Below are 25,818 nucleotides of genomic sequence, written 5' to 3' on the forward strand. Positions count from 1 at the left end.
CCACCTCTATCCTCCTAACCACATTTCTATCTCCTCAACTCCAACCTCTAGCGAATTTCGCTCCACAGTTTCGTTTTCACGCAGCTCTATGTGTCGTATGACGATACGAGTTTGCAGGTAGATCCAGTGAGGTATGTGTCTACCGTCTACGAAATTTGTTGTGAGTATAGCGAGCAGTACAGAAGTAATAAACAAAACTGCATGTACGATGCGACAGATTTTCATGCATCTCTTTGTTTGTGAGGTCGTATCTCCTGAGCTATGTGTCATACAGTGATATTTCTGTAGGTATATTCGGTGGTATACGTGGACATTGTGTGAAAAATTTGTTGCGAATAGAGGTAACACTAAAGAAATCATAAATTATATCATCATGTCTTAGGCGGCAGTTTTATTTCGCGAACAGCGAAAATTTAAGCGATAAACTTACCTACTTTCTCAGAGCTTTGAAATTAAATTTAAAGTTGTTTACAAGTCAGTAAGTAGTCTCGTTCTCAAATAGTAGATGAATATATTCTGGCTATTTGGGCGTCGTGAGCTTTACAGGTAGGTATTTCTTACCCTCACAGTAGTTCTTTCCAGACGATGAGTGATATATGTATTACGTTTGCTTGAAATCAATCTAGCTCTTTACTAGGAGTTGAAAAACATGAATACATATGAGTACATACACATACATAAAATGTTATATGTATGGATTTTGTATCTCATTTTGAAGCTGACAGTTTAGGTCGCAAACTAATGCGTTAAAATTGGAAACTCGTTTGGAAACATGGCCGTTTAGCAGTATTTTAGAAACTATTACGTCTTTCCCTTTAAAAGCCATGATTTTACAATTTCTGCGAGAAATATTATATTTCCCTTTGCAGATCATCCTCACTCTCTAATAAAATTACTTGTTGCCAGCGAACTTCACGATACTTAAAAACTGCGTTCGATGTTAACCTCATTAAAATCTTTCTGGGTATACTGCCGCATTATCTTACAATATACTTAAAATGCTAAAAACTGTAAAAGAACAGGTTTTCGGCCCCATTGTAGGGGCCTTTTCCGTGTCCTGAGGCAGGCTGCTGCAATACGGCCGAAACATCGGTTACTACAGTCTTTTTTAGCATTTTAAGTATTGTACACGGTAATGGAACGTAGTGGAATTAAATCAGGTGATCTTATGTAATTAGATTACTTAATCAGACGCTTAAAGTAGTAGATGTGTTTTGCTCCTTGGGTAGCAAAATAACTGACCAGGAGGATGAGAGAGGATACGGCAATGATGAGAAGAGCATTACCGAAAAAGAGAAATTTCTTGTCATTGAATATAAATTTGTTAGGAATTTTCTTAGGGCGTTTGGAGTGTAGCCTTGAACGAAAATAAAATTTGGACGATAAACTGTACGCAAAAGAAGTGGATAGAAGCTTCTGAAATGTGGTGCTGCCGAAGAATCTTGAAGATCAGGTGGGTAGATCCAGTAACTAATTAGAAGATACTGAACCCCAATTGGAAAAAAATAAATTTATGGCACAGTTTTAGTAAGAGAAGACATCGGTTGACGGGAAACATCCTGAGGCATCTCGTCAGTTTGACAGTGGAAGGAAATGTGGAGGGTAAAAATTTGTAGATCAAGGTCAAGGATTGAGTACCACAAGAAACTTGAAGTCTATGTAGGTTACTGTAGTTATGCAAAGGTTATAATAAAGTCTCTCTATTTATTTATCTCCCTTTACGCATGTGTATCTGTACCTTCTTTCGTTACTTTTCAGATACATTTCTTTTTTGCTTGAAATAGCGTCACCAGATTACGTTTGCTTTGCGACTACCTCAAGCAACTGATCTTATTAACCTGTAAATTTTTCTACAAGAATGAAATGTGCAGGACTTGATACTCATACAAATATCGTATCAAAATGTCAGAAATTCGAATGATTAGCAATGGAACATCATGGTTGGCTGTAAAACGCATAGCTACTCTCACAGTTTTTTTTTTGTGTTACACCAGATTTTCAATGTGTTCCCTATTCTCGTTCGTAGAACATCAAGGTAATAGTCGAGTTCTGCCAACAAACGGGTAAGCAGCAACAGTTTCATTGATTCGTGCACGAAGAAAAAAAATGGCTCTGAGCACTATGGGACTTAACATCTATGGTCATCAGTCCCATAGAACTTAAGACTACTTAAACCTACCTAACCTAAGGACATCACACAACACCCAGACATCACGAGGCAGAGAAAATCTCTGACCCCCCGGGAATCGAACCCGGGAACACGGGCGCAGGAGCGAGAACGCTACCGCACCGTGCACGAAGAGTAGCAGTGTCATTTACTGGTGTTGTGTACACGCAATCTTTAGCATAATGCCATAAACAAAAGTCCAATGGGGTGACATCGGGAGAGCACGGGGTCTAGGTGATGAGACCATCGAGACCCAACCACTTCTCAATCTTACGGACTCCAATGTGAGGGTGCTCCATCGTGCTAGAAGATAATGAACGGCTGCTGCTCTTCAAATACAGCAGGAACCGAATTGGGACAAAATAAATTTATGGCACAATTTCAGTAAAATAGTTGACAGGAAATATCCTTAGGCACCTGGGACTTGTCCGTTTGGTAATGCAGGGAAATGTGTAGGGTAAAAATAACTCCGCAGTATCGATGTCACTGATTTGAATTCCACACAGCAGATAAGACATTGCGTCTCCTCCTGCACTCTAAGTAAAAATTCCAACAAACGACAAAGGAAAAAAAATGAGAGCTGTTCAACGTTTTACAACAAATCAAGCATCAATGTCACCATAACGATTTTTTGAAATGATGGGACTTTATGGATTGTCTGTATTGAGAACGTAGCTATTTATTCAGCGGAAGGTGAATTATCTAAGACTTGCACCTCAAATATTGCGGAAATGTAGCGTATTGATGTGAGGTCCAGGTAAAAAATTCCCGTTACAGTTTTCTCTACGAAGAAAAATTGGCCTGTCACCCTGTCGTGCATCAAGCCACACCAAACATTAAGCTATCGGCTGTCACGGATGTGTTCACGTGTGTTTCGTGCCTTCCAGAGCCTGAAAACCTAACATTGTGACGAGTCACATGCCCAGAAATATAGAACGTTGCTTCCTGTGGAACCAGACACTCATTGTCAGCATCTATGGAGGTCATCACGGATCATCCGAATGCATACCGCAGACGATAATAGATTGGCTGCAGTTTGGATCCTCTACACTTTGTACGCAAAAAAGGCATAACCACTTATGTAGCACGTTATGAACAGTTGATCCGTTTTCTAGAAAATTACGTGGTGGACGATGAATTTTCTGGGGCTGCGTGGAACACGTGCTTGATCCACAGGAGGGCGTGCGTTTTGAAGGAGGTCGTCATCACTGGTCGCCTTTTCAAAGTTTTTTAACGACCTCATTACGCTCGTTTTGTCGGTGGTGCACTCCCTTACTGGCGGCGATAACTCCGCAGTACCGATGTCACATAGCAGGGAACACATTGCGTCTTCTCCTGCACTCTCAGTCAAAACTCCAACAAATGGAAACTGCTATTGATGTAAGATTTTCACAGAGTATAATGGTATTCAGGGGCTCTTATTGTTTGCCAATCAGCAGACTTCAATAATACTTAGGGAGAGCATATCTTGTACAAACATACACTGATTTAAATGTAACAACGGTTATTGAAATTAACAAACTTAAAATTGGGGAAATTTAAATGTCAGTGGTGTTTTTTTCAGGATTCTAGTGCAACTCGTTTATAAGATATCGTATTTTGAAAATTTTCCACACCGACACTGTGAAATACCTGTTGTTGTATACACCAAAGAACATATACATCTACATGGTTACTCTGCAAATTAACACTTAAGTGCCTAGCAGAGGGTTAATCGAATCATTTTCATACTACTGCTCTACCATCCCACTCGAATGGGAAAAAGGAACACCTAAATCTTTCCGCTCGAGTTCTTATTTTATTATGATTATCATTTCTCCCTGCGTAGGTGTGTGTCAACAAAATATTTTCGCATTCGCAAGAGAAAGTTGGTGATTGAAATTTCGTAAATAGATCTCGCCGCAAAGAAAACCGCCTTTGTTTCACTGACTGCCACCCCAATTCGCGTATCGTATCAGTGACATTCTCACCCCTATTGCGCGATAAACGAAAAGGGGTGCCCTTCTTTGCACTTTTTCGATGTCCTTCGTCAATCCTACCTGGTAAGGATCCCACACCGCGCAGCAGTATTCCAGCAGAGGACGGACAAGTGTAATGTTGGCTATCTCTTTAGTGGGTTTGTCGCAGTTTCTAAGTGTTCTGCCAACAAAGCGCAGTCTTTGTTTCGCCTTCCCCCCAATATTATCTATCTGGTCTTTACAATTTAAGTTGCTCGTAGTTGTAATTCCTAGGTATTTAGTCGAATTGACAGCCCTTAGATTTGTGCGGTGTATCGTATACACTAAATTTATCGGTTTTATTTTGGTACCCATGTGGATGACCTCGCACTTTTCTTTGTTTAGTGTCAATTGCCACACTTCGCACCATACAGAAATTCTCTTTAGATCATTTTGTAATTGTAATTGATCGCCTGATGATTTTACTAGACGGAAAATTAGGGCATCACCTGCAAACAATCTAAGGGGGCGTCTCAGATTATCACCTAGATTGTTTACGTAAATCAGGAACAGCAGAGTGCCTATGACAGTATCTTGCGGAACGCCAGATGTCACTTCTGTCCTACTCTATGATTTACCGTCTGTCACTACGAACTGTGACCTCTCTGAGAGGAAATCACGAATCTAGTCACACAACTGAGACGATACCCCATATTCACGCAATTTGATTGATAGTCGCTTGTGAGGAAAAAGCTTCTGGAAATCTAGGAATATGAAATTGATCTGAGATCCCTTGTCGACAGCACTCATTACTTCATGGTAATAAAAAGCTAGCTGTGTTGCACAAGAACGACATTTTCTGAATCCGTATTGGTTATGTATCAATAAGTCATTTTCTTCATATTGTTCAAGTACAGCATATGCTCCAAAATCCTACTGCAAATTGGGGTCAGTGATACGGGTCTGTAATTCAGTGGGTTACTCCTATTTCCTATCTTGAACATTGGTGTGACCTGTGCTGATTTCCAGTCTTTAGGAACAGAACTTTCGTCAAGTGAGGTTGTATATGATTGCTAATAAAGACGCTATTGTGTCTGCATACTCTGAAAGGAACCTGATTGGTATATCATCTGGAGTGAAAGACTTCCCTTTCTTAAGAGATCTGAGTTGTTTCGCAACACCTAAGATATCTACTTTTATGTCACTCATGCTAACAGCTATTCTGGTTTCGAATTCTGGAATATTTACTTCATCTTCTTTCTTGAAGGAATTACGGAAAACTTTATTTATTAACTCCGCTTTAGTGGTACCATCAGCGGTAACATTTCCATCGCTTACGCGCAGTGACGGTATTGGCTTTATTTTCCACTGGCGTACTTTACATACGACCATAATCTCTTTGTATTTTCTTCCATATTTTGAGACAATTATTCGTTGCGGAAACTATTAAAAGCATCTCGCATTGACGTCCGCACTAAATTTCGAGCTTCCGTGGAACACTGGTTTATACACTGGTTATGTGGATTCTGACCAGTAACGAGACGACCAGTAACGAGACAATCAACCATCATAGATTGTGTTCAAACTGACCACCCACGGCAGTAATACACACTTCCATTATCGTATGGAACGACTGCTTCACTCGTGCCAACATTTCAGGGAGATGTCCGAGTAGGCTGCAGCAATACGTCGTTGTTTGTCATCGGGTGTAGTTGGCGTGTCCTTGTAGAAAAGCGTCTGTTTGCTTTCCCATCAGAAAAAGTCTACAGCTGACAAATCCGGGGAACGGAACAGAAAGGTATGAGCCCTTTGCGTCTAATCTAACGATTTAGAAACAGTTCGTGACGACAAGCTACAGTACATCGTGCACTGTGGGCTGGTCAGTCGTCATTTTGGTGCTACAGGTTCCTCCTAGTCTGTGGAGCAACATCTAGCATCCGTGGAGGATGGTCTTTTAGGAGGATGCGATACTTGTGCGTGTTCAGTGTTGCGTCTATGGAACGCGGGTTCACTATCCTACACAACACTTTAACGTTCTATGGTCTCTGACGTTCCACCTGAGGAAGTCAATGGGGATTGTCAACAGACTATCAGTGCATGTTTCTACGGATTATTGGCCATGATTGGTAAATATTCCTTCAACACTAAACAAGATATATGATACGTCTTAAATATCATGTCTTAAGGCCATTTACGGAAGTTAAGACGATTCTCATAATCGCTCCCATGCAGATCTTGATGGAGAGAGATGTGATAGGGATCGAATCTATGTCGATGTGTATGAAAGTTGCCTGACTCTTGACACATTCTCGTGCGATTACGCTAACTTGCGGTTGAACTGTAACAACAGCAAGAACATTAATTACCGCCTTTTCTGTCGGCACTTGTTTCCTTCTGTCACGTTGTCTAGATTCTACACTACCACTGTCACGTAACTATTTGAAGAGATTGATATACATGTGCACATTGTATGCAAACATAACAACATCGTACCTACCAACTACGCAGGTTGAATTGGACAAACAAGAGTCGGTATGAATCTTTTTAAGCATGGTATCTCGTAAGCGACACACATCAGAATCCTGCAAAAACAGGACTGACATTATCATTTACCCTGATTTTGTTTTGTTAATGACAATAGACATTGTTCGATGTAAAAAGTGTATGTCTGCCAAAAAATATACTTTCTAAATGTTATTACAATATACAATGTGTTTTTTGGCTAACAATACGAGCCCTTGACTACCAATCCATTCTGTGCAAAACCAAACATGAACAGCACTTTTTACTGAAAGACAATAATTGTACCGAAGCCACAGTAGTTCGTAATGGTCCCCTGGACATTACAAAAGTCGTTCCATTAATCCACCAGCGTGGTTGAGGCTGGTGCATTAGGGCGTGCTGCAATACATCTCTCCAACTTATCCCAAACGTGCTCGATGGGATTTAAGTCAGGGGAACGGGCAGGCCAATCCATTCGCCCACAATCCTCTTGTTACAAGTGCTCCACTATCTGTGCGGTTCGTTTCGATGGCGCATTCTCATCGATAAATATGAAGTCAGGGCCGAATGAATCTCTGAAAAGAGGCAGGCAGGGAAAGAGTACAGTGCCACAACATTGTTGACTGGTGAGTTTACCGTGTTCAAAGGTTTGTAGGTCAGTGCGTCCATGCAATATTCTACCTCCCCACACCATAACACTTAGACCCGCAAAAATTACCATATTCGATTATTTTCCTAGGTATACTGCTTATTCCCACCTCCCTCCTCATGTAGGTACGTCAAGTGTCACTACTCAGAACGCGTCTCCTCTCATCGGAGATGTGCGCGCGCCCCAATCCTTGTTGGTCCAGTCCCTACGCACTTGGCTCCATCGCGAGAGGTGCCGTCGATGTGCAGTTGTTAGCAGAACACAACGCACTGGTCGTCGGGAAAGGAGGTGACCCCCGTGCAGTCACTCTGCCATTGTGGAGCGTGATACTGGGTGCGTTGCAGTCCTGTTAAATGCGGGTGCAATTAACCCTCCAACTTGTGTAGGTCCATCTTTGCCTGTTGCATATGTAGCAGTCACGACCGACTGAGGTCGACCGTCTTCTCTCCTTCTGGAACTAATGAATGTGGTTCGGCCGGCCGGGTTGGCCGAGCGGTTGTAGGCGCTACAGTCTGGAACCGCGTGACGGCAACGGTCGCAGGTTCGAATCCTGCCTCGGGCACGGATGTGTGTGATGTCCTTAGGTTAGTTAGGTTTACGTAGTTCTAAGTTCTAGGGGACTGATGACCTCAGGAGTTAAGTCCCTCAGTGCTCAGAGCCATTTTTTGAATATGGTTCGGGATCCTCTCCGTGCACGTGAAACAATGCTGTCAGGAATACCATACTCCTAGACTCCACTAGACGCACTTTGTCCGTCTTCCAATTTCTAGATTATTCTTCCGCTTGTGAAGTTATGCACATGTGGTGTCCGGGCCATTTTGTTCAAATAGTTCAAATGGCACTAAGCACTATGGGAGTTAACATCCGAGGTCATCAGTCTCCTAGACCTAGAACTATTTAAACCTAACTAACCTAAGGATTTCACACATATCCATGCCCGAGGCAGGATTCGAACCTGCGACCGTAGCATCAGCGCGGTTCCGGACTGAAGCTCGTACAACCGCTCGACCACAGCGGCCGGTCGGCCATTTTGTAGTGAGGAACACCGCCACAGCGCACATAACTCCTCGCTGATTGGAACACGCTATCTTCTCCCGTTCCTTCAACAGTCTCGTGTTGTTGTGCCAGTCGCATTTGGCGCTATAGTCACAAAGTCCTCACGCCAAGTAATGTTCAGCTTTTTCTGCACGGCAGAGACCTTTGGCAACATGCTCTCACACTTTCACTTATTTCCAGAGAGTTGTTAATATGTTACGTTAGTTTATCTGTTATGTCCTCAAGTTTTGCTGAGCTGTATATACATGGGGGTGATACAGTTGCCCTTGCCGATAAGTTTTATGCAATCCACAACACCTTCATAGAGCACTTGCGAGATTTTCGTGTTTCTCACTCACTCTGCGCAAACTGTTAGCCTACACCCAAAACTTAAAGGCTCTTTTAGTTGGAAATTTAGTGAAGTTACATTTTGTACTGGGACATGTTTTCGCTGGATGTCACGGTTTTCGAGTTATTAAAAAAAAGCGTTTGAAAAACACTCTTGTATGTTTTTCTTGAATAGTTGTAAAATAACTCCCTGCAGCGAAAACGTGTCCCAGAACAGACTGATACCCTGAAGGACCAAAGGAAATGGTATAGGCATGCATATCCAAGTACACAGATACGTAAACAGTCAGAATACGGCGCTGCAGTCGACAAAGCCTATATAAGACAACAAGTGTCTGGCGCATTTGTTACATCGGTTACTGCTACTACAATGGCAGGTTATCAAGATTTAAGTGGGTTTGAACATGGTGTTATACTCAGCGCACGAATGAGGGACACAGCATCTCCGAGGTAGCGATGAAGTGGGGATGTTCCCGTACGACCATTTGACGAATGTACCGCGAATATCAGGAATCCGTTAAAACATCAAATCTCTGACATCACTGCCCCAGGAAAAATATCCTGCAAGAACGAGACCAACAGCGACACATGGGAACCGCTCAACGTGACAGAAGTTCAATCCTTCCGCAAATTGCTGCAGATTTCAATGCTGGGCCATCAATAAGTGTCAGAGTGCGAACCATTCAGCGAAACATCATCGATTTGGGCTCTCGGAGCCGAAGGCCCGTGTATCTTGTGTGTGCCTTGATGACTACACGACACAAAGCTTTACCACTCGCCTGCGCACGTCAACACCGACATTGGACTGTTGATGATTGGAAACATGTTGCTTGGTTGGCCGAGTCTCGTTTCAAATTGTATCAAGTCGATGGACGTTTACACGTATGGAGACAACATCATGAATCCATGGATTCTGTATGTCAGCGCGGGACTCTTCAAGCTGGTGGATGCTCTGTAGTGGCATGCGTCGTGCGCAGTTGATTATGGGAGCCATGATACGTCTAGATACCACTCTGACGGGTGACACGTACGTAAGCATTCTGCCTGATCACCTGCATCTATTCTTGTCCATTGTGCAATCCGACGGATTTGGGCAATTAAAGCAGGACAATGCGACATCCCGCAAGTACGTAATTGCTACAGAGTGCCTCAGGGAACACTCTTCTGAGTTTAAACACATCCGCTGCCACCAAACTCCCGAAACGTGAGCAGTACTTAGCGTATGTGGGATGCCTTGCAATGTGCTGTTCAGGAGAGATCTTCATCCTCTCGTACTCGTACGGGTTTATGGACAGCCATGCAGGATTCATGATGTGAGTTTCCTCCTGCACTACTTCAGACATTAGTAGAGTCCATGCCTTGTTGTGTTGCGCCACTGTTGCGTGCTCACGGGCGCCCTACACGATATTAGGATGGTGTTTCAGTTTCCTTGGCTCTTCAGTTTATATGGTGAGACCTATAGCAGCGATACAGTTGCTCTAAAATAGTATCCGAAAAATTTTATCAGGAAAGTATGTGATGAAACATAACGTAAAAATTGCTGTTGCTGATAGGGGACGTGCCTAGTACGTATAAAAAGATGAACAGACTGTAGCATCATACGTCCCAGCGCTGAAGACCACTCCTTCAACAAAAAGATGTCGCGGCAGTACAGCCAGAGGATTTGAATGAGATTATGGAGTCTACTTAGTTACAGTGCCCTATACTAGCGCCCCAATTGACCTGTGAAAGAAATACGTGCTCCGTAGGCAAAACTTCCACCGCTCAGAGACAAATGAAGCAGTGAAAAGCAGAAGTTATGCCGGAGGGCTGTAAAATCTGAAAAATGGAGGGAAGCTACGGAGGTTTCCTAGCATTGTTTTCAGCCCAGCGAGCAGGCAGAGAAGGTAATGAGATGCGGCCCGAGTAAATTGCCGGAGATCACGCTCGGTGGCGTACACGAGAGGAGAGTAGGCCTGGCTTCGGTCTTGGCACGCGTCCAGTCCTCCGGGAGGCGACGTCAGCGGGGGCGCCGCGGCGCTGACCTTGCGCGGTTTTCCTGCCGAACGGGCCCGCGCCTCTGCCTGCCTGGCGGGTGGGGTAGTTGCATTTGTGGAAAGCTGTGCCCGCGCCACTGGGGACGATGCATATTCATGTGCCACGCGGCAGCTGCCGCCCCGCCCGACACGGGAACCACCGCAGCCCGCGGCACAGTTTTGTTTCGCTACTGTCACACGGCCCCCTTCTCCTCGACAGTTTCATGTTTGCCAGCAGCTGGGAAGCAACTCCTATACATCGATCATTTTGGTTGTACCCGTCCGCACTACCGCTAAGAAAGGAATACTATCGTACTTTATGTTCGTAGGCACGAGAATGCGGAAGGCTATGGAAACCACTGCGTTAAAGACACGTAACGTGTATCCACAGGACATGTGGCCTGTAATTGAATAAGTGTCGTGATGATCTCTCTATTGGCAAAAGATTCTAGGATAGTCTCCCATTCGGATCTCCGGGAGGTGACTGCTAACGGCAAGATTATCATGAGAAAAAGATTGAATAATCAACGAAAGGATTACGTTCTACGAGTCATGGCGTGGAATGTCAGAAGCTTGAACGTGGTAGGAAAACTAGAAAATCTGGAAAGCGAAATGCAAAAGCTCAAGTAGGGGTCAGTGAAGTGAAGTGGAAAGAAAACAAGCATTTCTGGTCATATGAGTATAGGGTAATATCTACAGGAGCAGGAAATGGTATAACGGAAGTAGGATTCGTTATGAATAACAAGGTACGGGAGAGAGTGTGTTACTGTGAAGAGTTTAGTGACAGGGTTTTTCTTATCACAATCCACAGCAAACCAACACTGACAGCAATAGTTTAGGTATATATGCCGACGTCGCAAGCTGAAGATGAAGAGATAGAGAAAAATGTTTCAGGATGTTGAAAGGGTAATACAATGTATAAAGGTAGATGAAAATCTAATAGTCATGGAGGACTGGAATGCACTTGTAGGGGACGGAGTAGAAGAAAAGGTTACAGGACAATATGTTGGGACAAGTTAATGAGAGAGGAGAAAGACTAACTGAGTTCTGTAACAAGTTTCAGTTAGTAATAGCGAATACCCTGTTCAAGAATTACAAGAGGAGGAGGTATACTTGGAAAAAGCCGGGAGATACGGAATTATATCATAGTCAGTCAGAGATTCCGAAATCAATTACTGGATTGTAAGGTGTACCCAGGAACAGATATAGACTCAGATGACAATATAGTAGTGATGAAGAGTAGGCTGAAGTTTTAAGACATTAGTCAGGACGAATACGCAAACAAGTGGGATACGGAAGTACTAAGGAATGACAAGATACGGTGGAAGTTCTCTAAGGCTATAGATACAGCAACAAGGAATAGCTCAGTATGCAGTACAGTTAAAGAGGAATGGACATCTCTAAAAATGGCCATAACAGAAGTTGGTAAGATACAGAGAAGGTAACTGCGAAAAACCATGGGTATCGGAAGAAATACTTCAGCTGATCGATGAAGGGAGGAAGTAAAAAATGTTCCGGGAAACTCAGGAATATAGAAATACAAGTCGCTGAGGCATGAAATAAATAGGAAGTGCAGGGAAGCTAAAAAGACATGGCTGCATGAAAAGTGCGGACACATCGAAAAAGAAATGATCGTCGGAAGGACTGACTCAGCATACAGGAACGTCAAAACAACCTTCGGTGACATTAAAACCAAGGGTGGTAACATTGAGAGTGCAACGGGAATTCCACTGTTAAATGCAGGGGAGAGAGTGGATAGGTGGAAAGAATACACTGAAAGCCTCTGTGAAGGGGAAGATTTGTCTGATGTGACACAAGAAGAAACAGGAATCGATTTAGAAGAGATACGGGATCCACTATTAGAATCAGAATTTAAAGGAGCTTTGGAGGACACAAGATCAAATAAGGCAGCAGGAATAGATAACATTCCATCAGTGATTTCTAAAATCATTTAGGGAAGGGGAAACAAAACGACTATTCATGTTGGTGTGTAGAATGTTTGAGTCTGGCTACATACTATCTCACTTTCGATAAAGCATCATCCACACAATTCCGAAGACGGCAAGAGCTGACAAGTGAGAGGATTATCATACAATCAGCTTAACAGTTCATGCACATAAGAATCGAAAAGAAAATTGAGGACGGGTTAGATGACGATCAGTTTGGCTTCAGGAAAGGTAAGGGCACGAGAGAGGCAACTCTGACGTTACGGTTAATAATGGAAGCAAGACTAAGGAAAAATCAAGACCAGGGAAAAGCGTTCGACAACGTAAAATGATGCAAGATGTTCGAAATTCTGAAAAAATTAAGGGTAAGCTATAGGGAGAGACTAGTTATATACAATACGTACAACAGCCAAGAGTGGGCGACGAATAAACGAAGTGCTCATATTAAAAAGGGTGTAAGACAAGGATGTAGCCTTTCGCACCTACTGCTAAATCTGTACATCGAGGAAGCAATGACGGAAATAAAAAGGTTCAGTAGTGGAATTAAAATTCAAGGTGAAAAGATTCGCTGATGACACTGCTATCTTGAGGGAAACTGAAGAAGAATTACATGATTTGCTGAACGGCATGAACAGTCTAAAGTCTCCAGCGAACCGTAGTAAAGGACCATCGCTGACCAAGGGTACTAAATACAATTTCGCACATGGAATATCATCCATAGCATAGTAAAGAACAACTACGAATAGATTTCGAAAAATTGCGCAGCAATATGGACATATAGTGCATAAGAAAAACTACAGATATTCAAGAGAGGACATATCGCACTTGTTACAGAAACTGGTGTTTGAGGGTTTCAAGAATGCTCAACACAATTTAGGGATATGCAAGAGAGTGACCCACCAAGTTAGCACATCAAAGCGACATCGATTACAGTGATTTCAAGGCAAGCAGTAGATGGTTGCATAGTTTCCAACGGTGCTACAGAATATAAAGGCATAAGATAAAGAATATGGCTCCGCTCATAGCATAGTACTCAACTGTCAGAAAATATCAGGGCAGTGTCTCATCACGTGCCTCAGGTATACACTGAGCGCCAAGAAGAGCTAAATTGTGCATAATACATGTGATATGTTCGTACACTGCATTTAGGACTATACCAGTGTTTACAGACAGATTTGTGTAAGTGAACATTTGAAGAATCCCTCCCCATTTTCGTCAACAAAAAGTGTAAGACTTCCTTGAAAATTAGATGTGTATCTCGGTTAATTTAGCACTGACTTCAATTAACCGAAATACAGTCCAATAACAATCAGAAACGCAAGAGGAAGTAAAAATTTACGTTCAAACTCTGATGTGCTAGGAACATAGCCCAGAGGTAACAAAAATTTAAATTCACAAAACGAGAAACAGCTGAAACTGAAAAACATTGTTAATTACAAAACAATTCAATCATCTGTTACAAAACAGGCACATCACACCCCCACACCCGCGGCCTACATTGTGTAGTCTGGTTACACGTTAGTACACGTAACGTATAAAACAACAATCACAAAAAACAAGTATTTTAATAACCTCACAACCCGCTGCAAACACGGGAGCTGTAACAAACAATTACAACAGTTATATCTAGAGAATATTTTCATGGACCAGAAGAAGATTAACATTTCTTTAAAACCAAGTTTAAATAAAAGATACACGGCGTGAGTTAACGACGCCGCAAGAGCTATTCAGCAGTAATCTGCTTGTCAGAAGTGTAACTCTGGCAGTAGCCTTCCGGTAGCAAAAACTTTGTGGGCTGTTACTGCCATAAGCTAACGGGCCAATGGTTGGAAATTGAAGTAATTAACTAAGAGTATCACTTAATAAGCTCGACTTCGTTTAAGATAGCTTAGTAAAATTTAAATAAGTGAAAGATAGATTTAAAACAACTTTAACAATGAAACCCCTGTCTTCCAAATGCAGTCAGCACATCAGCTGATAAAGGAAACATAGGGAATTCACACAAAACTAGTAGTAGTCAGTGCTGTTGGCCATAGGGCAAAACATAATAACATAATTGTTGGACGGGCAATTATCGAAGTTTTATAGACTTGCAGTTGCTCACACTTATCATAGCGAAGTGGGGTTCACCTTTATTGATCCTCAGAGAATAACTTTCCAGCATCCAAATCGCTTTCCAGTGTGACACCAATTAAAGGCGTTTATCATCCACAGCACACCACATTTTGCGTGCCACACAATGCCGCCGCCAAGTGGGATTACAGTGACCAACTCAACTCGCAGCAACGTGGAGCTTCCTTCTTATCGAGTGCCGTATCTCCATGCAAGCCCGTACACTACGGGTTAACAACGCTTTACATTGAGAGGGCGCCCTTCCCCCAAAGTCATTCATCACCAGTACATGCTTCCCTGTCACTGCACCCCTAGAAACTCAACTTATGTCAAAGCCCATCAAAAAATAACAATTCAAAATACACCTTCCTCAAACACTGCATCATATTAAAAATTTCTACTGTAGTGATGTGAACGTGGGAAGGTGGGTGGTGAGATGATGCACATTGGCAGTACCACTTGATGCTCCAGAAAATATCGTCATACTGCTGCGTCCGATTGTAGCGTGTCCTCTAAGAAGAGCGTGTAAAATGTTTACCATGGATTTTAATTTTAGTTTAGGTATGATGAAGTTAGGGGAAGTTGGGATATAACAGGGTAGTTAAAGGGAAAGCTAGATAACAATGACAATTTTCATTGTTGGGACTTCAAATTTATTTCAGTCAGTGATAAACAAGGTATTAACAACGTGTATCAAGTATGAGGACTTATTTTTGATCATTTAAATTATATTTAATATGACTTAGCTGTGTGCAATATACGGTTATACCCCATACCTTGTGGAAAAAGAAAGCAAAATGTGGCACAAACGGGCAATGTTATTTTCTTCCGTCTGAGGCATGGGACATACAGATACCCATGGAAGTCATTTGCAGTCCACCCTGTACAGTCCTCATGGACAGACTTGTCACACTTTAAATACTTCACCCAATCATCTGATTTTCTTGTTGGTGAGTAGGTCTTTTTGCAAAGAAGACAAGGTGTTTCAATCTAATCTTCAGAAGAGCTGTTTGCCTCACACTACTCCTGACTCTTTTTTATGGTCTAGTGCCAGAATCCTTCAACAATTTCTTAACCTGTTGCTTTTTTTTTTTTTGCACTGAATTCATTTTTGCAGGGAGACTCTGTAATCACGGCGCATTTTCCTCTTTACCTGGTCGATGATGACCTCCCTTAACGAGAAACACTCAATGGCCATACAGTGTATAAAACTATATACTTCTTACTTCACAATATGGATCATATGTAACGAAGTCACGCGGTAACATTAGGTAGTTCCGGTTTTACCCCATTGCTTCTACTCAGTTTTACTGCAGCTGTACCTCATCTGTAAAATTCCTTCTGTACAGGAAGGAAAGTGAAGTATCCTTTAATAAGGAATAATAAAATAATTGTTCGTTGTGTTACCAGTTTAACTTGTAATACGACAGTATAAGTTCGTTACTAAACGCAAAATATCTTAAGGTTTGATATACAAAAACAGAAATCGAACATATTGTTTTGCTCAACAACAACGTGTCTGACACTGCAAAGCTTCATGGCGGTACTGAATTTGGCAGCTATCTCCATTTTCTAATGTCAAAAACTAATGTTACCAACTAATAAGTAGAAACAGAAACTATGTCTCAATGTGGAACTTACCACAATGTTGCCAGTTGTCAGCCACCAGGCTAGGCGCCAGCAGGAGAGTGTTGCATTGGACAGAAACAGAAAGGACACTGGCGACATGCCTCCCCCCCCCCCTCCCCCCTGCAAAGCGCATCGCCCAGCCACCTTCTTACTTGCACAACACTGTAGCTCCGGCCAGCTTGGCCCTCCCCTGGCACGCGCTCGTACTTCAGCTACCTCGGTCACACAGTGGTGTGCATACTGCCTATAGCTAGCTGAGCAATCTCCCGTTCTCCCCAGGTAGGGCCGCTAGTTCCAGCTACAGTTCCAACTACATTCTAGGTTGTGTAAGCTAACTGCCGCCTTTAGCAACGGTAATAAATGTCTCATTACGACCAAACGCGTTTCGCTTTATTTCAAAGCCTCTTCAAATGGTCACTGTAACAGTACGGTTTTTTTCTCGCACAATTTTGTTTGTTAAGATCGTTAAGAGTTCGCATGTTACTTACTACTATAGACAGTCTTGATTCGTTTTGTTACTTACCGTTTTTTGTTGTTAATTGCAGTTTTCTTCGTCTTCCAATTTTATATGTTGAGTTTTCGTACACAGCATGTCTTTTGGTTGTTTTGATGGTGGTGAAAGCGTCTGCTACGGCTCTGTGAGTGTTGATATTTTCCGACCAGAAAAAGAAAGAAGAAGGGAGAAATGTTTTTCCTATAAAGTACTTTCTTTGCCTCTCTTTTCCTGTAAAGTATCCTTTCTTATTATCAATCTTTAAGTGGCGTGATTGCCTTTGTTTCTGTGAGTGAGTGAGTGAGTGAGTGTGTGTGTGTGTGTGTGTGTGTGTGTCTGTGTGTGTGTTGTGTAGGGAGTTAACATGTTCTATCTCCTCTGTGCGTTGTTTATTGCTTTACTATGATACAACACTGGATGATGTAGGTTAGAGACATTGCCTAGTTTGTGATATTATTTTATGGTGTCTATGGAGGTTGTTCTTTCTCAACAATATGTTTTATTAGTTTAAACAGTATCTGTTGCTGATGTTTGATTATTGTATGTTTCTACTTTACTATTGCTTTTTGAATTTGAAAGTTTTCTTGTAGGAGCAGGAGATGTTTCTTGTTGCTGAATCTACATTTATGTGCTTTTCTATTGTGGCAGGTGGTGGTTTTCTTGCCTGAGGTTTTCTGCAAATGGTGAATGGTTGGTGCCATATTTTCATGCTATTTTGTGTTCAACATAAAAATAATAACAGATAAAATAAAATGTTTATGAACCCATAAGAAGAGAAGCCATAAATTTATGTAAACGCAGTCAACTTTATAGCATAGGATTCAGCTTAATCCTTAAGAAGGAGTATTCCATGAGGAAACTCTTCAGTTTCGATTTGAAAGCTCGTGGATTACTGCTAAGCAGTACACTGCACACCTTTCTGCACAAGAGGAAGTTCAAACCAAATGCACATTGGATTTCAGACTGAGTGAAAGCTGCTAATTCTTGGGAATAAACTGTTACTGTTAACAAGAAAAGAAAGTAAAAAAATGTAAATGGAGAGACCAATGTCGGAATACCCAGACAAGTGAACAGGTGTCGACCAGAGGTTCGCAAACTTGCACCACTTATTAGCCGAACAGCTCGTTTCTGAGCCAAAAATATCCTTTGAGAGTGGGAAGAAATACTCCAAAATATAATATCATACGACATAAGCCAATGCAAATAAGCAAATTAGACTACTTTCGTGTCAAGCTATCACTTACTTCAGATACAGTTCGAATAGTAAAAATGGCAGCATTAAGTCTTTGAACATCGTGGGATTCCACGAAAGTTTAACATCTATGTGAACACCTAGAAATTTGAACTGTTCAGTTTCACTAATCATATGCCCCTTCTATGAAATTAAAACGTCGGGTATTGTTGAATTGTGTGTTAGAAACTGTAAAAACTGAATCTTACTGTGATTTAGCGTTAGCGTATTTTCTACAAGCCATGAAATGATATCATGAACTGCACTATTTGAAACGGAGTCAATTTTGCACACGACATACTTTACTACCAAGCTAGTGTCATCAGCAAACAGAAATATTTTAGAATTACCTGTAATACTAGAGGGCATATCATTTATATAAATAAAGAACAGGAGTGCCCCAGTACCGATGTCTTGGGCACCCCCCGCCCCCATTTGACCACGCCCCACTCAGACCCGACATCACAGCCATTGCCAACACTGTGACCTTTTGCTGTCTGTTGTTGAAGTAAGAGGTGGACCAATTTTGAACTACTCCCCGTATTCCTTAATGGTCAGACGACTAGAGCAATATTTTGTGATCAACACAATCAAAAGCCTTAGTTAAATCAAAACATATGCCTAGCGTTCGAAACATTTTGTTTCATCAATCCAGTGCCTCACTGAGAAAAGATAACATAGCATTTTTAGTTGTTAAACCACTCCTAAAGTCGAACTGTACAACTGATAACAAATTACGCGAAGGAAAATGATCAATTATCCTTACATGCACAGCCTTTTCAATGACTTTAGCAAACACTGATGGCATAAAACTTGTCTGCATTATCCGTTTCTCGCTTTTCATACAGCAGCTTTACTAGTGAGAACTTTAATCATTCAGGAAACTGACCATTCTTAAAGGAAAAATTACAAATGTGGCTAAGTACAATGCTAACATGTGCAGCACAGTACTTTAATATTCTGCTAGGCACTCCATCATGTCGATGAGAGTCCTTAATCTTCAGTGATTTGATTACTACTCAATCTCCCCCTTCTATGTATCACAGACGAGTATATCAGACATCAATCTTGGAAAGGCATTTTCCAAGAGAGTTATAAGATTCACTGTAAAAACTAAGTTTTTTTTTTAATTCGCCAGAAATGCTCAGAAAATGATTGTTAAATACTGTACATATATCTTACTTATGAGAAACAGAAATAATTTTACTACGAACTGACTTTAAACACAGTCTGCATCAGATCATATGAGTTTAGATCTTCCAACATCCTTTTTCTTGCACAGTCACATACAAAATTAATAATGAAGTCACCACTTGTAACTCATTTTTCGTACTTCCGATAAAGTGAGTAGAAATGCTTTGAAGTCAGAATTAGGAGACCTATAAACTAGAACAACTAGAAGTTTAGTTTCACTAAATTCAACTGCCCATGTACAATATTCAAATACCTGTTTAGTGCAGTGCCGTGATACGTCTACGGACTCAAGTGGAATACTGTTTTTTTTTACGTACAAGGCCACTCCCCCACTCCGCGAAGACCTCCTTGAAAAACAGCCAGCTAATCTGTATCCTAACAGGGAAGCCTCTGAATTGTCAAATTATTTAAGTGGTGCTCCGGCATACCAATAATTTCAGAGTCAACAACTATAAGCAGTTCACTAACTTTCTCTCTAATACCTCTTATATTTTGATGCAATATGCTGATTCCTTCTCTACTTGGAAACATAACATCCTCTGAAGGTGAGCTCTTAGTTAGAGGGACTTCCTTTAAGCAGTTATCAGCTTACTTGTGTCTAAAAACGGTGCAGCTCTAACACCATCTACTACAGGAATTTTTCCATGACTGATCCAACCACTGCGCACTACACTGTCACCTATAAGCTTTGCAAACCTCCCCTTACCGTACCTATTGAGGTGCAGGCCATGCCTAGTGAAACCCGATCTGTTGATAGACTCAACTGACACCACTGCAATATGAGCCAGGCTCTCCGCCGTCAGTGCCGTCTCCAGTCCCATATCAACGCGCCTAGCAACAACATTAAGATAAGGCCGATCATTACGCTGAAACAGTTGCACGAAGTGTGCAAAAAATCAACACATACACGTGTAAGACGAAGAGAAATGCAAAAAAGAACAAAAAACCGTGAGTAACGAAAAGAATAAAAGTAAAGCTTGCGAACTGTTAATGATCACAACAAAGAAAATTGTAAGAGAAAAAACCATATTGATGCAGTGACCACTTGAAGATGCCTTAAAATAAAGCGAAACGCGTCCTGTCTTAATACTACTTTTATTAGAGTTGTAAGAGAAAAAACCATATTGATGCAGTGACCACTTGAAGATGCCTTAAAATAAAGCGAAACGCGTCCTGTCTTAATACTACTTTTATTAGAGTTGCTAAAAACGACAATTGCCCCACACAACTGCAACTGCGGAAAGAAGAGAACGGAAAACAAAGAAGGCAACATGTATATTATAAGAATTCATCTAACATAAGGCTTAAAGTATGTAATGTCGTAACCTCGAGTGATTTCAGGTGCCTTCGGAAAAATATACGACCAAGATGGGAATCGGGAGGGGGAGGGGGCAAATTTGAGCCCAGTGCTTCAACTACGAATACCGAACATTAAACACTGCACAGCCGAAGTCGAAAGTGAATCACAGAACGTTAGTTCTCGATTTAGTGGTAACTGATTCAGATCATGGTAGTGGAAGCAATTTTTATTTCTAGTGTATATCAAAGGCAATAGATCGACAGCTATTAATGATGATGCTATGCGCCAAAGTTAATAATTACACAGCTACCTAAGCCATGGCGGCAAAGGTTGGTTGGAGAAGAGAATTAAATTTAGCAGCCCCATTAATTTTGATTGTAGTGGAGAAAGTCATTCACTAACATTGATTATATCTTCTCTCTTCTATTGAAGTTACACTTACCTGGTACGGCCGATAGGAAAAAGAGAGAGATAGGGAGAACATCCAAAGAAGAATAACCTGTTTGTTTCATCACGGGATCATTCAGTCGTTGAGAGAGCGTTACAGAGATTCTCAACAAACTCCTGTGGTAGACTCTACAAGAGAGGCGCTGTGAGGTTTAATACTGAAATTTCGAGAGAGTGCTTTACGGGAAGCGTCGGACAACGTATCACTTCCTTCCATATACATAACGTGAAATGACTACGACGAAAAAATTCGATAAATTCGAGCTAATACAGAGGCTTACCGACAATCATTGTTACCCCTCTCATTCGCGAGTTTAACATGGCCGTCACACACCGTCAGCTGGCTTGCAGAATGTTGATGCAGATGTAGACAAGATTTGCATTACCACCAAGGCGACGCCAGTCCAAAAGACTTACAGCGACTGTCGAGCAGACGACGTTGCCAGATGCATTAAACATTAAAAAGAAAGTATTGAATTAAACTGTTCGCTGAAACACCCCAATGTATTTAGACTTGGGCACATTATGGGAAAGTGTTTCCATCCTTCGTGTACAATGACCCTTCTGCAGGTGGTGTTTTCGAGTTTTAAGTATATGTGTTGAGTGGTTTTGTAAATAGTGTGGTGTCTTTTTTGCTTTTTATGATGATGGGAGAAGGTTGAAACTCGAGCGAGTACATAGCGTTTCGAACAGCAGCAAGAGGCCTGAGCTTAAAGTCCCCTTCCGAAGAGCAGATCACAATCAACAGTCACCACGTATCATCCCGCTGTCGGTCAAATATAGTTGGAGAAAATATCATCCACCACAAGGAAAAGTCGAGTACCACCGCAAGCGTTTGTATTAGTGGATTCGGAGACGAGAACACAGGAACAGAAGTATATTTCTCATGGAAGTAAGTTCAATAGGGCAAATAACACATTGATATTGTAGCACCAACTTCTCCTTGTCCAATCTGTGTACTGTGTTGGAACATACCAGCAGTTCAACGAACGACTGTACCATTACGAAGTAACAGCGTGCACAGAAAGGTACGTGGTTTACGCCACAGTCGCAAAACATTCCTATCGCCTATTTGAGCAGTATCTAGATGAGGTGAAACACGGAAGAGAATGTAAAATAATGACAACAGCTGAGATGTCTTCTTTTATTCTTCCATCCGCGGCGCTTATAGCCTCCCACAAACCACGAGAAAGAGTCTTTATGCCCGGGTGAAGGAAACAGTTTCCTTTGAGGCAACTGAACAACCTCCCGTGGTCTCATAGTCAACGATGCTATACCACTCTTTTTACTCAAATCTTTGAGTGGAGCGAAACCGTGACCCCCCTACAAACTACCCCGATGGGTTTTTGGCCAAACGACAGGTAGGAAATGGAAAAATAGGGTATGAAATTGACCGGAGGGAAGTCTAGTTTTTCAAAAATAGAATCTAATGGCTTGACAGTAATCAGGGTAATTTAGGAAAATTAATTAGGGATTTGAGGGAAAACTGAAGTATTTCACGAACAGCTGCAGCAGTATATGAAGTGTCAAAGGTCCAGCTCTTCAATACCCATTTATTTTGCACTAAAATGGTTGCGTTGGTGTGATGTTTAACTGTTAACAAATGTTCGAGTGGAGCGAAAAAAAGACAACCTAGAAATTACACAAAAGATGACTGTCCGAATTTTCAAAGCCAAACGAAGAGAGGGAAACGGACAAATATGATATCGAACTGATCATAGTGGGTTCTGGTTTGGAAAAAAAAGGGGGATTTAATTGTTTGCATGTGATGACGGCTATTAAGAACGAGACCTGGCAATTTAAAAAAAACTGAAAAGCAAGTCAAATATTTTGTGAAATGATTTGCCTAAAAGTAATAAATGAAACAGATTAAGGATTTGAATACTGGTCTAAATAATTTATGATAAAAGTATCTCAATACATACATATCTTCTAGTGCTCTAAAAATCTCAGATTAACATCGAACTTTAATAACTCAATCGGCTTATTTGCTGTACATGATGTCAAACACCATTCAAAGGCACGTCGTATCTTTCCTTAATCTAATTTATTTCTTACTTTTAGATCAATCATTTCACGAAACACGTGATCTTTTCTTAATTTTTTTTCTTCTATGTTCTATTTGAATATGCCACGCCATCATCAGTTTCCTTTCAAACCCTAAAGTGGTTAGAACATTTGTAAACATAACCTTTACTAATGGCTTCTGTTTGATAGACTCGAAACAACGAGGCCTGCATTCACAATTTGAAATGAAACTTTTTCATAATAATTACACTAATTTCATACTTACCTCATTCAGTTGACCGCTGCAGGCAAGTTGGGTATATTCAAATATTTCACCAAGGCGAGAACGCAACAACATTTTCTCTTTCTGAAGGTGACTCTTTAATTAATCATTTTAGATATGTTGAAAACAAATGATATGCAAAGAACTGAAAAACGTAAATAAAAGCAGGATGTGAGCTAGAAGCAGTAGAGGAGTGTGTTGTACCAAGAGGACAGTGCATCTAGAAACATTTGACGTCTTTTGGTCGGTGTTTCAATCTAGTAACTGATTTTAGAACAACACGAAAGAATCCGCACTAGTGATCGACATCAGCAATTTCCGCCATTTTCTACAGTTTTTGTTGTGGTTGGATACGTGGCTCTGATTTGCGTAGTATTTGTAAATATTTCGTTTTTTACACATTTCTTCAGGTACAGAAGTTTAGGTAGACTGAAACGCTGTGTGCCATCGTCCTTGCCACAGCGGTAACACCAGTTCCCGTCTGATCACGGAAGTTAGGGGCTATCGGGCTTGGCTAGCACTAGGATGGGTAACCATCTGGGTCTGTCGAGCACTGTTAGCAAGTGGACTGCAATGAGCCCTTGTAAGGCCAACTGAGGAGCTACTTGGTTGAGAAGTAGAAGCTCCCGTCATCGTCATGAAAACTTACAACGGCCAAGAGAGTGGTGTGCTGAACACATGACCCCCCCCCCTCCTCCCCCATACAGACCAGTCATGATAGTCGGTCGGTACCCTTGGACCTTCCGAAGCCTATACGGACGGATTTAGTTAGTTGAAAACGCTGTGTTTTTTATAACTATCCGTGCCAGCAGTACGCTTGATTGACCGGCAACTCATCGGACAGGAAGGCATCGCAGGTATGCATACCTTCACGGCGTCACCTTCCAGGACTTATCAGCCGGTGAGCGTCATATTGCAACTAGTGGATGGCGGGGCAAGAACCACGTGAGGTCCTCCTCACTGAGGCTTTACTTCCCTCTGCCGAGTTACGAGCACAGAAACACATCCATAAGTATACCTTTGCGCACCTGCTATTTATAGCGGCGCAGCTCCACTCATCGGCTATTGAACTTCCGCCATCGCAGGTTGGTACGGGACTTCAGGTTCCACCACCACATTTTCAGTGAGCAATACAATAACGCCATTGAATCATAAGAGGGTCTTACTCCTTCACCAAGACAGTTAGACCCCTCTAAACCGATGACCCTGTACCACAATTTACCACGAAAAAGCCCTCGTCGGCAGCTCTCCGCCGGCGCTCCGGGGAAACTCATGTGTCGGCTATTCCTAGCCCTTCAATCAGGGCCCGTTTCAAACTTCTCCAGAGTCACCTAGCAGTAGAATCCTCAGCCATCTGCCACAACGTACATCTGTTTTCCTTCCTATAGGAAACTTTGTCGGATTTGTCTCTATGTCCCGTCATCTTCATTCACTTCGTTGTTTCGCGTACGAACATTGATAGAGGACAGAGAGTGTTTGGTATTAAGTTTTGTAAGAAGTAGTTTTTTGTTTTGTCAGTACTGTTGTGCTGTAGTGAACCTTTCTCTCGTTGATTTTGTCTCTTAGGCATTTCAATACGTAAAACATAGCAATTTGTAGACAGTTAAGCCGTACTACGTCGATCGTCCGTCACCTTGTACTTCGAAACAGAAGAAGATATTTTACCCCGCAATATTTAGTATTTTCAAATGAACTGCGTCTCTTTAACGTCTCGAAATTTGTATATATGTTAAAAATGGAACTTTGGTTTACTTTGCAGTGGCGTCTACAGGTATATCAACTCGTATTCAACTTTCTGGCAGATTAAAACTGTGTGCCGGGCCGAGACACGAACTCGGGACCTTTGCCTTTCGCGGTCAAGTGCTCTACCAACTGAGCTACCCAAGCACGACTCACGCCCCGTCCTCACAGCTTTACTTCTGCCAGTAGCTCGTCGCCTACCTTCCAAACTTTACAGAAGCTCTCCTGCAGTATCCTTTCTTTCAGGATTGCTAGTTCTGCAAGGTTCGCAGGAGGGTTTCTGTAAAGTTTGGAAGGTAGGAGACGAGATACTGGCAGAAGTAAAGCTTTGGGGACCGGGCGTGAGTCGTGCTTCGTTAGATGGTAGAGCACTTGCCCGCGAAAGGCAAAGGTCCCGAGTTCGAGTCTCGGTTGGTCACACAGTTTTAATCTGCCAGGAAGTTTCATATCAGCGCACACCCCGCTGCAGAGTGAAAATCTCATTCTGGGAACATCCCCCAAGCTGTGGCTAAGCCATGTCTCCGCAATATCCTTACTGTCAGGAGTGCTAGTTCTGCAAGGTTCGCAGGAGAGCTTCTGTAAAGTTTGGAAGGTAGGAGACGAGGTACTGGCAGAAGTAAAGCTGTGAGGAGGGGGCGTGAGTCATGCAAGGGACAGCACTTGCCCGCGAAAGGCAAAGGTCCCGAGTTCGAGTTTCGGTCGGGCACACAGTTTTAATCTGCCAGGAAGTTTCACATCAGCGCACACTCCGCTGCAGAGTGAAAATCTCATTCTGTGAACTCG

At 42.0% G+C, this 25,818-nt stretch overlaps 1 protein-coding gene across 1 annotated transcript in view; it reads right to left on the reverse strand.

Annotated features, from left to right (window-relative positions):
- LOC126336990 (serine protease HTR4) overlaps nucleotides 1-25,818 on the reverse strand; it is a 432,596-nt gene that overhangs the window by 166,904 nt on the left and 239,874 nt on the right. The gene's annotated exons all lie outside the window — the stretch shown is intronic.

Source organism: Schistocerca gregaria, chromosome 2 (genome assembly GCF_023897955.1).
Source record: "Schistocerca gregaria isolate iqSchGreg1 chromosome 2, iqSchGreg1.2, whole genome shotgun sequence".
In the NCBI taxonomy this organism is placed as follows: domain Eukaryota; kingdom Metazoa; phylum Arthropoda; class Insecta; order Orthoptera; family Acrididae; genus Schistocerca; species Schistocerca gregaria.